At 43.7% G+C, this 15127-nt stretch overlaps 1 long non-coding RNA gene across 3 annotated transcripts in view; it reads right to left on the bottom strand.

Moving 5' to 3' along the window:
• Nucleotides 1-779: 779 nt before the first annotated feature.
• The window catches only part of LOC113614180 (uncharacterized), a 296124-nt gene continuing 281776 nt past the window's right edge, over nucleotides 780-15127 (bottom strand). For all 3 annotated transcript variants that reach the window (XR_003430497.1, XR_003430499.1, XR_003430495.1), the window contains 2 exons: nucleotides 5944-6172; nucleotides 780-3890 (listed from right to left, as the gene is read on the bottom strand). This is a non-coding gene — a long non-coding RNA (uncharacterized LOC113614180). The remainder of the gene's footprint in view (nucleotides 3891-5943; nucleotides 6173-15127) is intronic.

Below are 15127 nucleotides of genomic sequence, written 5' to 3'. Positions count from 1 at the left end.
ATACTTAGTTAACTCAAAGTCTCCGGTCCTAGACCCGTTCCCATGGACACAGCAGATATGTCTCCCGCCATCTTAAGACGCACTTCCCGGGCCAACTCTTTCTACTTAAGGCTTAGCTTAAAACTCTCTCTTACGGACCTAGAGATGATCATACTGAGTGAAGTAAGTCAGACAGAGAAAGACAAATACCATATGACGTCACTTCTGTGTGGAATCTAATTTTAAAAAAAAGATACAAATGAACTTATTTACAAAACAGAAGCAGACTTACAGATATTGAAAACAAACTTACGATTACCAAAGGGGAAACGTGGGTTGCGGGTATAAATCAGGAGCTGGGATGGACACAGTATTATATATAAGACAGATGACCGATGGGGACCTACTGTGTAGCACAGGGAACTCTGCCCAATATTCTGCGCTAATCTATATGAGAAAAGAATCTAAAAAAGAAGGAATATACGTATGTGTATACCTAAGTCACTTCGCTGTACACCTGAAGCTCACACAACATTGTAACTCAAGTATGCTCCAATAAAATTCAAAAAACACAAAACACAGCTGTACGTGAATTTCTCTGTGACTGTATATCCTCATATGTTTTCTCTTCACCTTTATACCTGCACTGAGTACTTACCATTTTGGTTTTATTTGTTTTCATAGGAATCATCCCACTAAAGACATTATCTGGGGACTTCCCTAGTGGTCCAGTGGTTAAGACTCTGAGCTTCCACTGCAGGGGGCATGGTTTTGATCCCCGGTCAGGGAACTAAGATCCCGCATGCCGTGTGGCATGGCCAAGTAAATAAAAATAGATGCAAAAAAAAAAAAAAAAAATCTATAATGAACAAAAACATCAAAATTAAAAAAAAAGAAAGACTCTATTATCTGGAGAGAGGACCTTTCATCTTTCATCTTAGTTTCTGTTGAGTGTGCCAAGAACACTCTATTTTCTATTTTCTCAGAGGAAAATAAATAAAGGGATGTTGACATTTTTCTCTCACCTTGAACTCGTGTCTGACCTGAAATACCAAAAGAAGAGTCTGTCTTACTGGCAATGAAAGTATCTTTACCCTCAAGTTACTTCTGTTGATTAAATCTAGCACTCTCCAGCCACACTTGCCCTTCAACCTCAGATCAAAACACTCAGCTCAATAAACAACTTGTTTGGAAGATTTAATGGGGCTCCTGCAGGTCCCCAGTTAGTCTCCAGACACTAAACTGGGGAAGTCCTGTTTCATTTACATCTAGACTTAGTACAGGAGTCACTGTGGTAAAGCGATCATTTTTGAAGACCCAGGAGTTCAGACGGAGCTGGGTTTCCAAAACATCATTAATGATGAGACACGGCTACAGCATTTCCTGAGAGTTCCACACAGAAAGGATTTAGAGCAGTTCAAATAGACTCATCGCTTCTGAGCTTCTGTTAGGAAAGAAAAACACAGCCAAGAATTCTTCACTCCCTTTACCAAATCTTTTCTGGTGATGAGGTCACAGGCTCATGAAGATGCTCGACTCAACGTTCCAGAACAGAAAGCCTAGGAAGTCAGGGCTGGCTGAAAACGAGAAGCCTGACTGTCTGCTTGAAGAATGTACGTATCACCAAACTGGGATTCTGACAAAGTTCGCTTTTGCTTCAATTGTTTTCCCCCATACAGTAGACGGAGAGGAGCCTCATTACACAGAACAAATGCATCAACAAATGTAGTTGCAATGACGTTAACGTGTAAGGATGATAAAGCCTGGACACAGAACTTGGTTTCCAAGCCCGGAATTTCTGATGAGAAGTTCCTCTCAACACTTGCCAACACACATTCGTTTTTTGTAACTCTCAGTTTTATAAGGAAAATTGCTTCTCTGTGCCCTTTCCGGCCCAGACTAACAGCAAAGGAATCGTGATAGCATCAGCATGGAAGAAAGAGCACAGTTAATCATGTACAAAGTAACTATCCAGCCCTGAGAAGCACTTGGCTGTCTGGCTGGGGAGGGGAGTACATACGGTCGGCAATATTCCATAGAACAGTGATTTGGGTCACGGTCGGCAATATTCCATAGAACAACGATTTGCATCACCAAAACAAGTCTATTTTAACTGTTTAAGTCTATCAACAGGGGAAGATTTTTGTCTCTTTACTTTTATTTTAATGACCTTTTTGGGAAAATATGTTAACTAATACTTTAAAACACAGCCCCTTCTCCCCTTTTGAGTCTCTGGTGGGGAAGGATGGGTGAATTATATTCCACACTGGTCAGATCACGGGGCATCATCACCACTGGTCCAGGTAAAGATCCTCTGCTCTTTATCACGTGTTCCTTTTCATCACTATTCCTCACCCCAATGTTGGGAACTATGTAATATGTTTCACAGGAGTTATTTGCTCACCTGTTTTTATGAAGTGTGTAGCGTTTTATGTGGGTTTCATGTTTATGTAAATCATATTGATATACATCCCATTATGTGTTCATATTTTCACCCCCAAACTGCGCTTTTAACTTCTATCCAACTTTTCCCCTTCATTTGCTCACTGAAAGAGTGGTAGCTTCTTCCTGAAGTCACAACCACAAGGTTACCTTGAAGCTTCTGTATTCCCTTTTAGTTCTGCCATGAACTCCACAACCACAAGGAATGAGATTCCCCCCCACACACACAAACTGAGGGAGCTTAGAAGTGGATCCTTCCCTCGTCACGCTTCCAGAGGACAACACACCCCACCGGATACCTTGACCATGTGAGACCCAAGCAGAGGACCCAGCCAAGTCGCACCCAGACTCCTGACCCATAGAAACCGGGACCATGTTTGAAGCCGTTCAGTGTGTGGTAATTTGTTACACAGCCACAGCTAACTGATACAATTTCCCATAATGACTTCAGTCTCCTCAGAATCAACTCTCTGATCCAAAGACAACCTGGTGGAACAAAAGCACAGAAGCTCTTTGCTTCCCTTGGTCTTCACTGCTCCCTGATACACCAAGGTCTATGACCCAGGCACCTAATTCTCTTGACTACGATATCAAGTTTACAGCTCTGAGTTCACAAGGTTCAACTATTTTGATTCAAATCAGTGACTTGGAGCAACTGACTGGCATTGTTTGTACAACAGTTATTAGAGCACCCATCCCATATTTATACAAGGAAGTTTAATGAGATCATTCGTGGACATCTTCAAAGCACCACTCAGCATTTGACAAGCACTCACCAAATAGTCACCATTAGGGTCACTGCAGTCTAACTAAATTCAACGAACGGGAGTTTGTGTGCCACAGAGAACACTAGGTTCTCAACAGTGGATGTTAAATGAATAAATTGAAAGAAATAACAACGTTGTTTGCTTGGGAGAGATGAATTGAAGGAAAATTACGGAATCCATCAAGACCTTCCACTTCTGGACACAAACAAGTGATTGGACTTTGTTCTCCCTTGACTTTTTGATTTCAAATCTAAATTTGATTTGAATATTAGGTCTCCGCATGTTTAATCTCAGGTGTCTACAGCATCATGGACCACAGGAACATTCTCCTCCCACTGGAGGAGATGGAACGGTGATATGCAGACAAACATTTCACACTGAGCCTTGTCAGCCACTTCATGTTATTCTGGAGGCAGTTTACCTTGTTGCAAAAGCTTGAGTCTCAAAATGCGAAACAGAGGAGCAGGAAAAGGGCCAATCCGAATGCCTCCCTGAATTACGTAAATTTACAAAACAGTGTTTCGTCACATCAAAAGGAGCTGCATACCTGGAACTTTTCACCGCGACAGCTGCAGAAAAGACTGGCCTCTTTTCTCTTTCTCCACCCCCAGAGGCACGAAGCACCTTTCATCTCTTCCAGCAGAATCTTTCATCCAGCAGTAGCCACTTCCTGCTCTGACCCCTGAGCATGACTCGTTCACCCTGTGTTGCAATAAACACACATTTTCATGAGCTCTCCCGTTCTCTAATCTCTCCCAGGGTCATGCCAAATAGAACCACAATGAAGTCGTTTAAGAGACCATCTGGAACACGATAATACATTTCTGACATAAGACGAACCTTGCCATGAAGGATGGCGGTGGCACAAACGTATGCAAGTGGTTTCATATTTGGGGATTTACAAGGAACGGCAATGCGGGGGGGAAGAGCCGCTCTCCACAGAGCATCGTGATGCGAAGATGGAAAATGTGGACAGATCAGAGGGGAAAAAAAGTGTATGCCGTTGGAGAAAAATCATAGTATCATGTAGGGGATGGCTCACGATGGCTCTTAGGACACACACAGGCCCCCACCTAGTTTTGTAAGTAAAGCTTTACTGGAACACAGGCACACCTAGCTGCTTACATGTCACGTATCTCTGGGTGCTTACTCGCTACCCCAGCAGAGCTGAGTAGTTGAAACAAGGACCATACAGTTCATAAAGCCTGATGTATTTACCATCTGACCCTTTACAGGAAACTATACTGAGCCCTGCAGAGCAGGTAGAGCACGGGGATTGTGGAACCAGTGAAAGATTCAGACTCCAGCTAGTCATTGCATCTTGTATTTTTGGTATTGTGGACAGGACTCAAGCAGGTTAGAACTACATCTAGCCCAGAGCATTAGAGGTGCTTACCAAATGGCTGTTACTTTCCCATCCCTCATGTAGACAATTCAACAAAAAGCAAATCACCGTGTTTCCGCACCTCTCACAATATTAGTTCAGAGGAAAGTAAACATAGCAAAAGACATCATGAGTCAGTGCGCTTCTGCGTGGGTCAACTACATATTTTCTATACAATATTCGCCAAAGTTCAGCTGAGAATTTCCCAACTAGATTTAATTTAACAAATTACCTTCCATCAGGATGGCAGGTAATTTATTAAACATTACATTTTCTGATAATTTGGGGAGAAGAAAATTTATTGAAAATTGGATCCCCAATACAGGTAAAGATATAATGGAAAATCAATGTGGATGACCTACTATTTATACCTTTAGGTGAATGGGATCCTAAGAATATTATCACAGTCCTATGAGTTTTATCTTTGGTATTCAATTCTAAGGGACAATTTAAATGGAATAAAGGTGACATTGTTCTTGGAACAAAGGAAAATGGCAAAGTAAAGATAACTAAAAAACTATAAATAGGTTGGAAAGGGAAAAAAATGCCAAATGTGGGTGAGGCTTTAGATGTGATTTTTATTTTTTTGCCACTCTGAGCAATAGAGGCCGGGGTGAGCTACCAGTTCTTCTAAAAGCAGCCCTGCGTGAGATCATGCAACAGCATCTGTTGTTTTCACCCACCTCTGCCCTCCAGGGCTTCTCTTGTACTCCTGTGTCTGAGCATCGATACCCAGGAGACGGCCCTGTCTTTGGCACACCTCCTGCCCGCTTCACAAAGCCACCTCCTGCTTCCTGGACCGAATACAACTGTTTTTCCCCAACTCACTCACCCTCGGCCCCCACAGCTTCTACTCCACGCTGTTTCTGGTCCCAACGATACACCTTCAATAATATTCATTTGCAAAACCTCGATCTTGGTGGCAAACGAAAGGGGCATTTCTCTAGCACCTTTAACCAAAGTGTCCAAGAACTCTGTGAAGCCTGGCCGGCACGGAGGGCATAACGTCTACTCAAAACCTCCAGCCGGTGACACGTCAGAGCTCTAGGGTTTCCTTTGCTACGGGGTGCCAGTCCAGGGTCGCTGGCTGGGGAGTCTGGGAGTCAGTGTGAGGGACTGTGTCAGGCTTGGCAGTGGTCCTGCCCCAGCAGACAGCCAACAGCACCACCTGGGTGGGTGGGTGGGTGATGCCATCACTGGCCCACTGGAAGAACTCCAGTTGGACGAAATAAACATCATTTGATTAAATAGCCATTTGGATGACGGAACTGCCACAAAGAGGTAGCTCTGTGGGCAAGAGCAGACTTACTGATCGGAAACATGTGTTCAAACCCTACTGCTCACCGTACCGATCTCAGCGCTTGAACGTACCGGAATGTGTGTGAACGAGCACGTCTGGGATGAAGACATCAGTCTTGGCTTCCGTCTTGCATATGCAAAATTGCTCCAGGAATGAATAGGCTAGGCTGTTCGTGTGCCAGGCTCTTCAACTGGGATCAAGACACAAAACACCGTTGTTGGGTGAGGAAGATGAGGTGCCCGGAATGTGAAATCTTCCAGACAGTGGGGCAGGAGGAGAACCCTGCTGGTGCGAGAATACCTGCAAAACAGGAAAAAGACAGAGACTTAGCAGCAGTTTACATCTATTGCTTTTAGGCCTCTGACCAAGATCCCTGGAAGAACTTTTTCCTTCAAATGGAAATTTACCTCTTTGAATAGCCCCTTGGAAGAGGACCTCTAATTAGCAGACAGCCTGCTGATGGGGACCATTTGCAATAGGGAGGCAACGCCCTTTGCCATAAACATTGAAGGGATTAAAAAATCGAATAACAGTAAACACACACACACCTCTCCTTAAAAAAATAAAAATTTCAGGGCTTCTCTGGTGGCGCAGTGGTTGAGAGTCCGCCTGCCGATGCAGGGGACACGGGTTCGTGCCCCGGTCCGGGAATATCCCACATGACGCGGAGCGGCTGGGCCCGTGAGCCATGGCCGCTGAGCCTGCGCGTCTGGAGCCTGTGCTCCGCAACGGGAAAGGCCACAACAGTGAGAGGGCCGCGTACCGCAAAAATAAAAATAATAATAATAATAAAATAAAAAATAAAAACTTCAGGGAAACCTAGATAACCCGTTTATCCCATCGACAATGAAGCTTGGCAGGTTGCTAATTAGAACAATTCAACAACTGTAATTCAACGTGTACATTTAAGAACAGGTTCCAGCTGCAGTGATTCAATTTCGCAAAACATGCATTCCATCGGGTCTGCCTGAGTATGGCCTCTCCCATGCCATGATCTCAGAGAAACCGGAAGTGATTTATGAGGACTCCAAGGAGAACAGTCAGGGTTCGCCAGACCCTCCCTTCTGTTGTAATCACAGAGAACTCCATGCTGTGTGGCGACCACACGCACAGTCCTGGGACGGGTCCTCCAAGGGTGACGTGGGTGACAGCAGGTTGGCTGTTGTGTCTACATTGATATATATATTTTTTTCTTTTTCATAAGAAAAAGGAGACTCACTTTTTATTTGGAAGTAAAATGTCTTTTTCCCTAAAGAAAATGTCTGTTTTCTTTTTTCCATCTGTAACAATTCATTTATATCTCCTCAAAATTAGAGTTTTTGGCAGGATTCCCTTACTTGCAGAAATACAAAACACAGAGAGTCTGCTATGACATAAATAACCGAGAAGAAGTCGGAGCACACACGCGTCACCTCATTCCCCCAGACCCTCTCCAATGAGATTTATAGGCTCCCTTGGTGGATACGGGTCTCCACGGGGACAGGTCTCCTCTTCTAGTCTCTGAAAACCATCCTGCTAATTCAAGGGGTGATTCGCCAGGTAGGTTTCCACTGGAATAAGCTTATGGAACATTTCAGAGGGTGTCAATTATGTTGCAACCAAGAGATCAAGAAACAGAAATGAGAGTGATTTCTCCGCCTTGACAGCGGGATGGATTACGCAACGGGTGATCGTTAATTACTCACGCGGCGTATGAGGATTCTGCAGCAGCCATGCCAGTTCTCTACATGGTAAATCAGAACCAGAGAGTGTTTTGTTTCGTGGATAACTGGCTGTATTCACAGAAGAGAAGAAGATCTCTTATCTCAGGGAACCACATCAAACTGCTCTAAGAGAACGGGTTCATTTCAGAGAAGCGTTATCTGCGATGGAAGCCCTGCTTTATTTAGCTACGGTCTTGAACTCATCCCTCTTTGATTCTACAGCAGGGAGCTATGAGCCACGGGCCGTTATTTTTTCGGGAGTCTTTCAGGCTACCAAAAATAAATAAATAAATAAGCTGCTGTCTTCAAAATAAACAAGTAACCATCTGCACAGGAGGAAATCGCACCCTGCTGCGTCATCAACAAAGGCAATAATTAGAGTCAGATTAAGAAACAAAACAAAATACCTCAGGGGTACAGAGGAAAAAAAGGACCCAAATGGTGCATCTGGGACCCGACGACACAAAGAAAGACTCAGAGTTCCAGTCTGGGATGGGATTTGAGGATTCCCAAGGAAAGCTCTCTCCAACTACCTCCCTGACAGTATGCCTAAAACTGCTTGCTCAGGCATCCTCTCACTGGGATTGAAGGCTTCCATTTAGGGTCTCTCAGAGATAGTTCTGCCAACCTGGGAACACAGTGGCTTTTGGAAGAAGCCATGAGTAAATATAAACACCCTCTGTGCCGTTTTGCAAATCACAGATAAATGGTGGCTCTGAGAGGGCGGGTTCCTACCAAGGAAAGTTTTGTTTCAAGTACGGGAGGGTTAATAAGCTGGGTACTGCCAGGGGCAGATGGCCCAAAAGAGACCTGAGAGGAGCCGGATTCTGAAGGACCTAGGGACCGGCTGGCTAGAAAAGAAAGTGTGTAGACCAGAGTTCCGAGATGAGAGATGCCAAACCTCTCCACCTTCTGTAGGCCCTGTAGAGGCAGGCTGGGCTACTTTAGGATGGAACCCTAGCTTATTTTTGCATGACAAAGAGAGCACTTCTATTTTCATTCAAAAAAAAACTTACCCTGTGTGTTAGACTGAACAATTTTTAAAAGAAGTTTACTTAGCTGGGGTATAGTTGGATACTTCTGTTTTGTAGAATTCTACATTCTAATGTAGAATTTATCAGCCCCATGGCTCAAAGGCTTCCAGGTAACAAAACGAAGGTTCTTAAAGAAGGAGGCAGAGGGAAGAGTCAAACCCTATACCCTTCCCTCTGTGGGTCCCTCGGCCACAGGCTGGGGGAAGAAGAGACGCTTCGTATTGGACCCAAACTTGAAAGCGGGCGGGACCTTTCAATACCAGAAAAACAAGACTTTATCACAAAAAAAATGAGACTGGTTTCCATAATTAGAAATGTCTGGAAAGCAACAGGGTATGGTCAAGTTCTCTTTAATGGTTAGGATAAGGTCCTTAAGATGTAACATGTGACGGCAGCATTAGAGAAAGACAAAGTGTCTTCCTCTGCGTCAGTTCAGAACTGTACAACCCACGAGCTCCATTTTCATCCTAGGAGACCAGAGGCACACCGCTTCTCTCTGTATCTCCATCGAACCAACTTCTCCAAGCAGCTGGCAGTCTCACTGCATCTTACCCTCTGCGTCATCAAGCATTACCCCGTCCGCTACTGTATCCAGTGAAGAAACTTGTTTCCATTATCGCCCTCCAAAGAGATTTTTGAAACGTTTTTCTCCTCATCAACACCCCCTGATTGACTAGCCTTACAATCCTACTCCTGGGCATATATCCAGAGAAAAACATGATTCAAAAGGATATACGCACCCCAATGTTCATTGCAGCACTGTTTACAATAGCCAAGACGTGGAAGCGACCTAAACGTCCACTGACAGACGAATGGATAAAGATGTGGTACACGTATATTATGGAACATTTCTCAGCCATCAAAAAGAATGAAATCATGCCATTGGCAGCTACATAGATGGACCTAGAGATTATCATACTAAGTGAAGTAAGTCAGACATAAAAAGACCAAGATCATATGATATTGGTTATATGCAGAATCTAAAAAAAAAAAAAAGATACAAATGAACTTATTTACAAAACAGATTCACAGACTTACAGAATGAATTTATGGTGACCGGTGGGGTGAAGGGTGCGGGGGAGGGATAGACTGGGAGTTTGGGATTGACATGTACACACTAGTACATTTAAAATAGATAACCAACAAGGACGTGTGGGAAAAAGTACAAAACAAAACAAAAAACACCCCGTGAAATTCTAATACCATGGATATCCCTGCATGTTTATATAATGTATTATTGCATGCTTTATACATAACATAATAAGATTTCTTTCCACTCTCTGTCCCCAAGAACATTTTCTGAGGATGCCTGCCTTAGACAACTCCCTGACTCCCTCTGCCTCAGGTAAAAGAAAGAAGTGAGTCCGGAGTTGGTGGTTTTCCATGTTGCATACGAAGGAGGCATAGGGTTGCACGGAGTCGTCTCCACGACCACCCAAAGGAGTGCCGGCGAGGCGCCATTTTGCCCAGCAGCCACAAGGGCCACCCTCCACCCATCCCATACTCTGCATGCACACGACGGGGTGGGCCTTCCAATTCAACCTCAGCAGCTCTGCTGTCGTAGGTCTCCACTGCAGGGTTCTCTGCTTTTTGCCAGTTTATAAAATTGGTTCAGGGTTTAAAAAAAAAAAAGTGAAAAGTCCTTTTGTCTCAGTGTACCTGAATGGCCCGCACACTTTCAGCTTCTGGCTCTGTTTAATAAGGTGACAATGACTGCGTGCATTTTACTAAAAAGGCAAGTATGTACTCATAAAGCCTCAAAAACGTTGGTGGGATCCCACCACACGGGGAAAATGTATCCTTTGTGGAGATTGTTCTGTGTGCCCCTCAGATCACTCCCATTGGCCCTTTGCTGATAAGCCCCACTCCATTCACCAGTGGGGCTTATCCCGCCAGTGATGAATATTTATAGCTTTACATATATTTTGGAAAAGAATTGAACCTATAGTATAGCACGTAGCTGTTTTGGATTTCATTACATTTCAACTGCATTACACTCAATGCACTATAATGCATTCAAGGCACTACGTTCAACTGCATTACGTTTCAAGGCTAACTGCAATTAAAATATGACAACGCTGTGACATTCGATTATGATCTATCGGGGCCTTATTTCATGGTGAGCAAACCTCCATACAAGAGGTCAACACCGTAACAATGTCACTGCTCTTCCCGTTGGTACAGCCTGCAACAGGATGATCCAATCAACCACATCATTCAGTTGATTTGACACAAAAGCAATAGAACTGCAGACATAGATCCCCGGTGTCAGTCTACCTGAAATTCTTGCCCTGCTATGAAGAGCTGTAAAGCAGGAACAGACATATCTTCTCGTTAATGAATGAGATGTCACGGGAAAACAGAGGGGGAAGTGACTGACTCCGCTTAGAGGCTCCTGTGACAGGGTCAGGTGATTTTGAGCTGGGTTTTGTAGGGTCTCGCCAAGAAGAGAATGCAATAGGATTCCAGATACAGGAAATACCTTGATTAACACATCCCAAGAGGCTTCCCGTGTATGGTATTGCCATCTAGTTCTTGGATTCTTCAGGCAAAGTTGATATGAGACGTGGCAGGAAGGGGCGGGGGATGGGAGCGGGGCTGGTGGAGAAAAGAAACCACTCAGTAAGCTTTCCTCGTCCTCAAGAATTTTACAAGACGCCAACATGCCTGAGGTCTGCCCTGTAGGTGACGGCAAGTCCCTGAAAGCTTTACGCAGGGGAGAGAGGTTTGTTTTTTTATTACTTTGGCAAGTCCAAAGTTGCACAAAATGTAGACAGTAAGTATAAAAGCCATGCAGTGTGAGTGTCAAGGTTACGTCTGGCGATTCTTACATCCTAGAGTCAATATTAAGCAGAAGCCCACGCCACTGAACTGAGTTCTACCAAGATTTCTACTGAGGATAATATGATTAAGTTCCACTCAAAATAAATCCATTTGCAATCATTTAAATACAACTGACCCAATATTTGGTTTTAAGTATTTCTCTGAGCAGAGACACTTGCATATAGATAGCTGTAAATCAATAGGTGAGGGCGAATACATACATATCTATGTGTATATTTGAAAAACGACAGATTTTATGCTATTTTAATTCACTGACAAAAGTCTTTGAAAGGTTTTGAACTCCAAATGAAACGACTGAATTTAAATCCCAAGCAAGAACAGTGAAATACTGAATCCAGGAGAAAAACTTCACGCAGAGCCCTAAAGAGATGTGAAAATTGCAGAATTTCTTTAAAAATTCAGCAACCTACAAATGTCAGACAACCGTGAAGGGCATTCTCTATTGAGTCTAGTACTAGATTGGATCTTGATGGATACAATTATACAATTAACTGAGGAGCTGTGAGTTTATTTTGTTTTGATGAGCAAGAGAGATTTCGCTCTAAATATAATCTGTGCCAGCTGGCCAATTCAGGTCTCTTCCCCTCTTTTGATTTTCACAAACCAAGTACGTGCGTTCTACACACCGCGCTGGTAACCAGTAAATGTTGCCTGTAATGCGTACTGTTTGGCAGGACATATGCGAGCATTTCCATACATCTAATTGCAGCACGAGTATTGTACTCTGGGTGGAAAAGTTCTTAGCATTTATGAGATCACTGCCAATCACCATGTATATTTTCACAGATCACTTCGTGTTCAAATGTAAGCAAATCCACGTGCACACTTTCCAACTGGACGCGTGATGGCAGGCTCATAGTGCGTGGCTGGGAGAGAGTACGTACAACTCCATTACTCTGATGACTGATCAAATATCATTAATTTAACCATCTTTCAAATTACACTCTCTTTACAAAAGTAGAGATTTTTGTTTCTTTGCCATATAGAGCAAGCTGAAAGCTGTGATTCTTCCAACATGGAAAATAAGCTTGAGCTTCTTAAAATCACATTAATGTCTGAAGTGGCTCTTCCTTAAAAAAATTAAATATAGAAGAACAAAACCAAAGTTTATCGAGAGAGATGGATAACTTCCTTCGTAGAATGACGTTTCTACGAAGGAAGAGAGAAAGAAAGAAGAAAGAAAGAGCCATCCTGGGTTCCTCCCGAAAGAAAGCTTCAAACAATCACTTTTGTGCAGGTGGCTACTTTACAAGAAGATTCACAGCAGGGTTCCTTGAAAATATTGGACATACCTAGTGCCCACACATGTGGAAAGACTTAAAAAGTCCTGATCTGGAAATCATCCGTTGCATTATATTATCAAGTAAATCACATAAACTCATTTATGTTTAAACTCTGCCAGCGTCTAGCATTTCTTCTTCTTAGTGTCTGTCCACATTGATTGAGAGAGAGAGTTACACAACATTGCCCACAGCTGCTTATAACCTTCTGAGAGCCACTTGAGACAATCTATTTCAAAGATACTCAGTGTAGGCTGAATAAATGGTTTGATGAAATAGCTCGGGGACGGGAACCATTTCCAAATCTAAAGTCTTTTCCATCCATCTTTCTCCCAGGAGGTTCACTGGCCACTGCTTGGACATGACTTATGCTAAATGACCTCATGTACCAGAGCTGCCTGTCCAATCACTGTAAGACAGAAGTGACAAAGTTCTAGCAGATGATTAAGCCAGGAACATAGGCTCATCCTATGGAACTGGACGCTATTCTCTGAGGAGCTTAGAGACATAACATTGAATATAGGAAGATGCCAAGGATGATCTAACTGGACTTGGACTGGCTGAGGGGCCATGTTTATCCTAGAGGTAATAGGGAGCTCATCATCTGATGAAAAATCAAATAAGTTATCTAATGTATACTGAAAACCGAAAACACAAGCAGCAAGGAACGTCATAGCACTATTGTTCTGAAAATAACATGGGGTTGTGTTTTTGATTAAGGAGCTGTGGAAGAGTTTCTTCATAGCTCACTCAGGCCAGGGAGCAGATTTCCAGGAGAGGTGGGGCACAGAGTGCACTTTAGATCATCCTGCTTGACTTGTGTCATTTCTTTAAACAACAGACACGTGGAATATTTCTAATCAGACACATTTTAAGGAGGCTCCGTCATTTACTCTCTGGTTCCTGAACTTACTCAAAGTTTCCTGTTACAACTGCCATGTCACCTTTCTTCAAATAGAGAGAAATTTGGGGTCTTAGCTCAGGCTGCTGTAACACAATCTCATACACTGGGTGGTTTAGCAAAAACAGACATTTATTTCTCACAATTCTGGAGGCCGCAAGTCAGATCAGAGTACGAGCATGGTCGGGTTCTGGTGGGGACCCTCCTGGTTCACAGACAGAAGAGTTTGGGGTACACAAACATTCAGTCCATAACGGTTAGTCTTTAATAAACGTTAGCAACTAAAAGAAGAATCACTGATTAGAAATTATTTGCTTTTACTGATGCAGATTAAGTTGCCTTTCATACACAAACATTCCTTTAAAATGACTCTTTAGAAGTGATTGTATCTCTTCATGTTTGATGGTAGATGACAGACTAGATAAAATGACAGATTACACAATAGATTAGATAGATAGACACACAGAGAGAGGGGGAGAGAAGAAAGAAGGAAGGAAGGAGAGAGGGAGGGAGGGACAGAATGAAGGAAGGAAGCCAGCAAGGAAGAAAAGAAACAAGGAAGAAAGAAAGGAAGAGAGAAAGAAAGAAGAAAGAGCGAGCCATCCTGGGTTCCTCCCGAAAGAAAGCTTCAAACAATCACTTTTGTGCAGGTGGCTTATTTAGGTGGTGATCTCAGGAGTCGGGGGAAAGGATGGAAGGCGTTGTGGGTAAATGGGGCTAATCCTCCCCTATCTGCTTAGGTCTGTATAGATACGCTTTTGGGATTTCACCTTCAGGTGGAGCACTTACAGTTGACCCTAAACAACTCAGGAGTTGAGGGCACTGACCCTCTAAGTGGTGGAGAACTTGCATACAACTTTACAGTCAGCCCTCTGTATCCATGGTTCCTCCACATCTTCGAGGTTCTGCGTCCCTGGATTCAACTGACTGGGCATCCTGGAACACTGTAGTATTTATTATTGAAGAAAATCCACGGATGAGTGGACACGTGCATTTCAAACCCATGTGGTTCAGGGATCAACTGTATCCAACAGCATTCAGGCCCTACGGACTGTGGGCTGTCCCAGGGGTGTTAACCCCCTTCACTTCTGGATGAGGAAGCATGCTCAGAGCTCTCCCCTGCGGTCCTACAACGCACAAGTCTGAGAAGGACCAAGGGAGAAGGCACAGGATGACCAGTGCGGACTTCTGAAGGACGATGCCATCAGGAAGAGTGAATCAGCCCTGCAAGGAACGGCTCAGCACAGTAACCGCTGGGCTCCCAGGGAAGGCAGGCCAGTGGCTGTGTGGCTGTCATCCAGAGGAGGGGTCAGATACAGAAGATGCAGACTGTATGGTTGCTTGGTTTCTGAGAGGCATTTTTCCTGTCGACAGTGGTGTTGGAGTCTTATTTTAGTGACTAAAGTTCATTAAAGACTAAGTGTTACGGACTGAATGTTGGAGCCACAATCACGACTCAAAGGAGGTGACTCCCCACTCCACTTGGACAAAGC

This window comes from Aethalodelphis obliquidens, unplaced genomic scaffold (assembly GCF_003676395.1).
Source record: "Aethalodelphis obliquidens isolate GAN/ISIS:26980383/991018 unplaced genomic scaffold, ASM367639v1 scaffold91, whole genome shotgun sequence".
NCBI classification, from domain to species: Eukaryota; Metazoa; Chordata; class Mammalia; order Artiodactyla; family Delphinidae; genus Aethalodelphis; species Aethalodelphis obliquidens.
The sequence above is the reverse complement of the archived record's forward strand: the minus strand, read 5'-3'. Positions and strand labels throughout refer to the sequence as shown.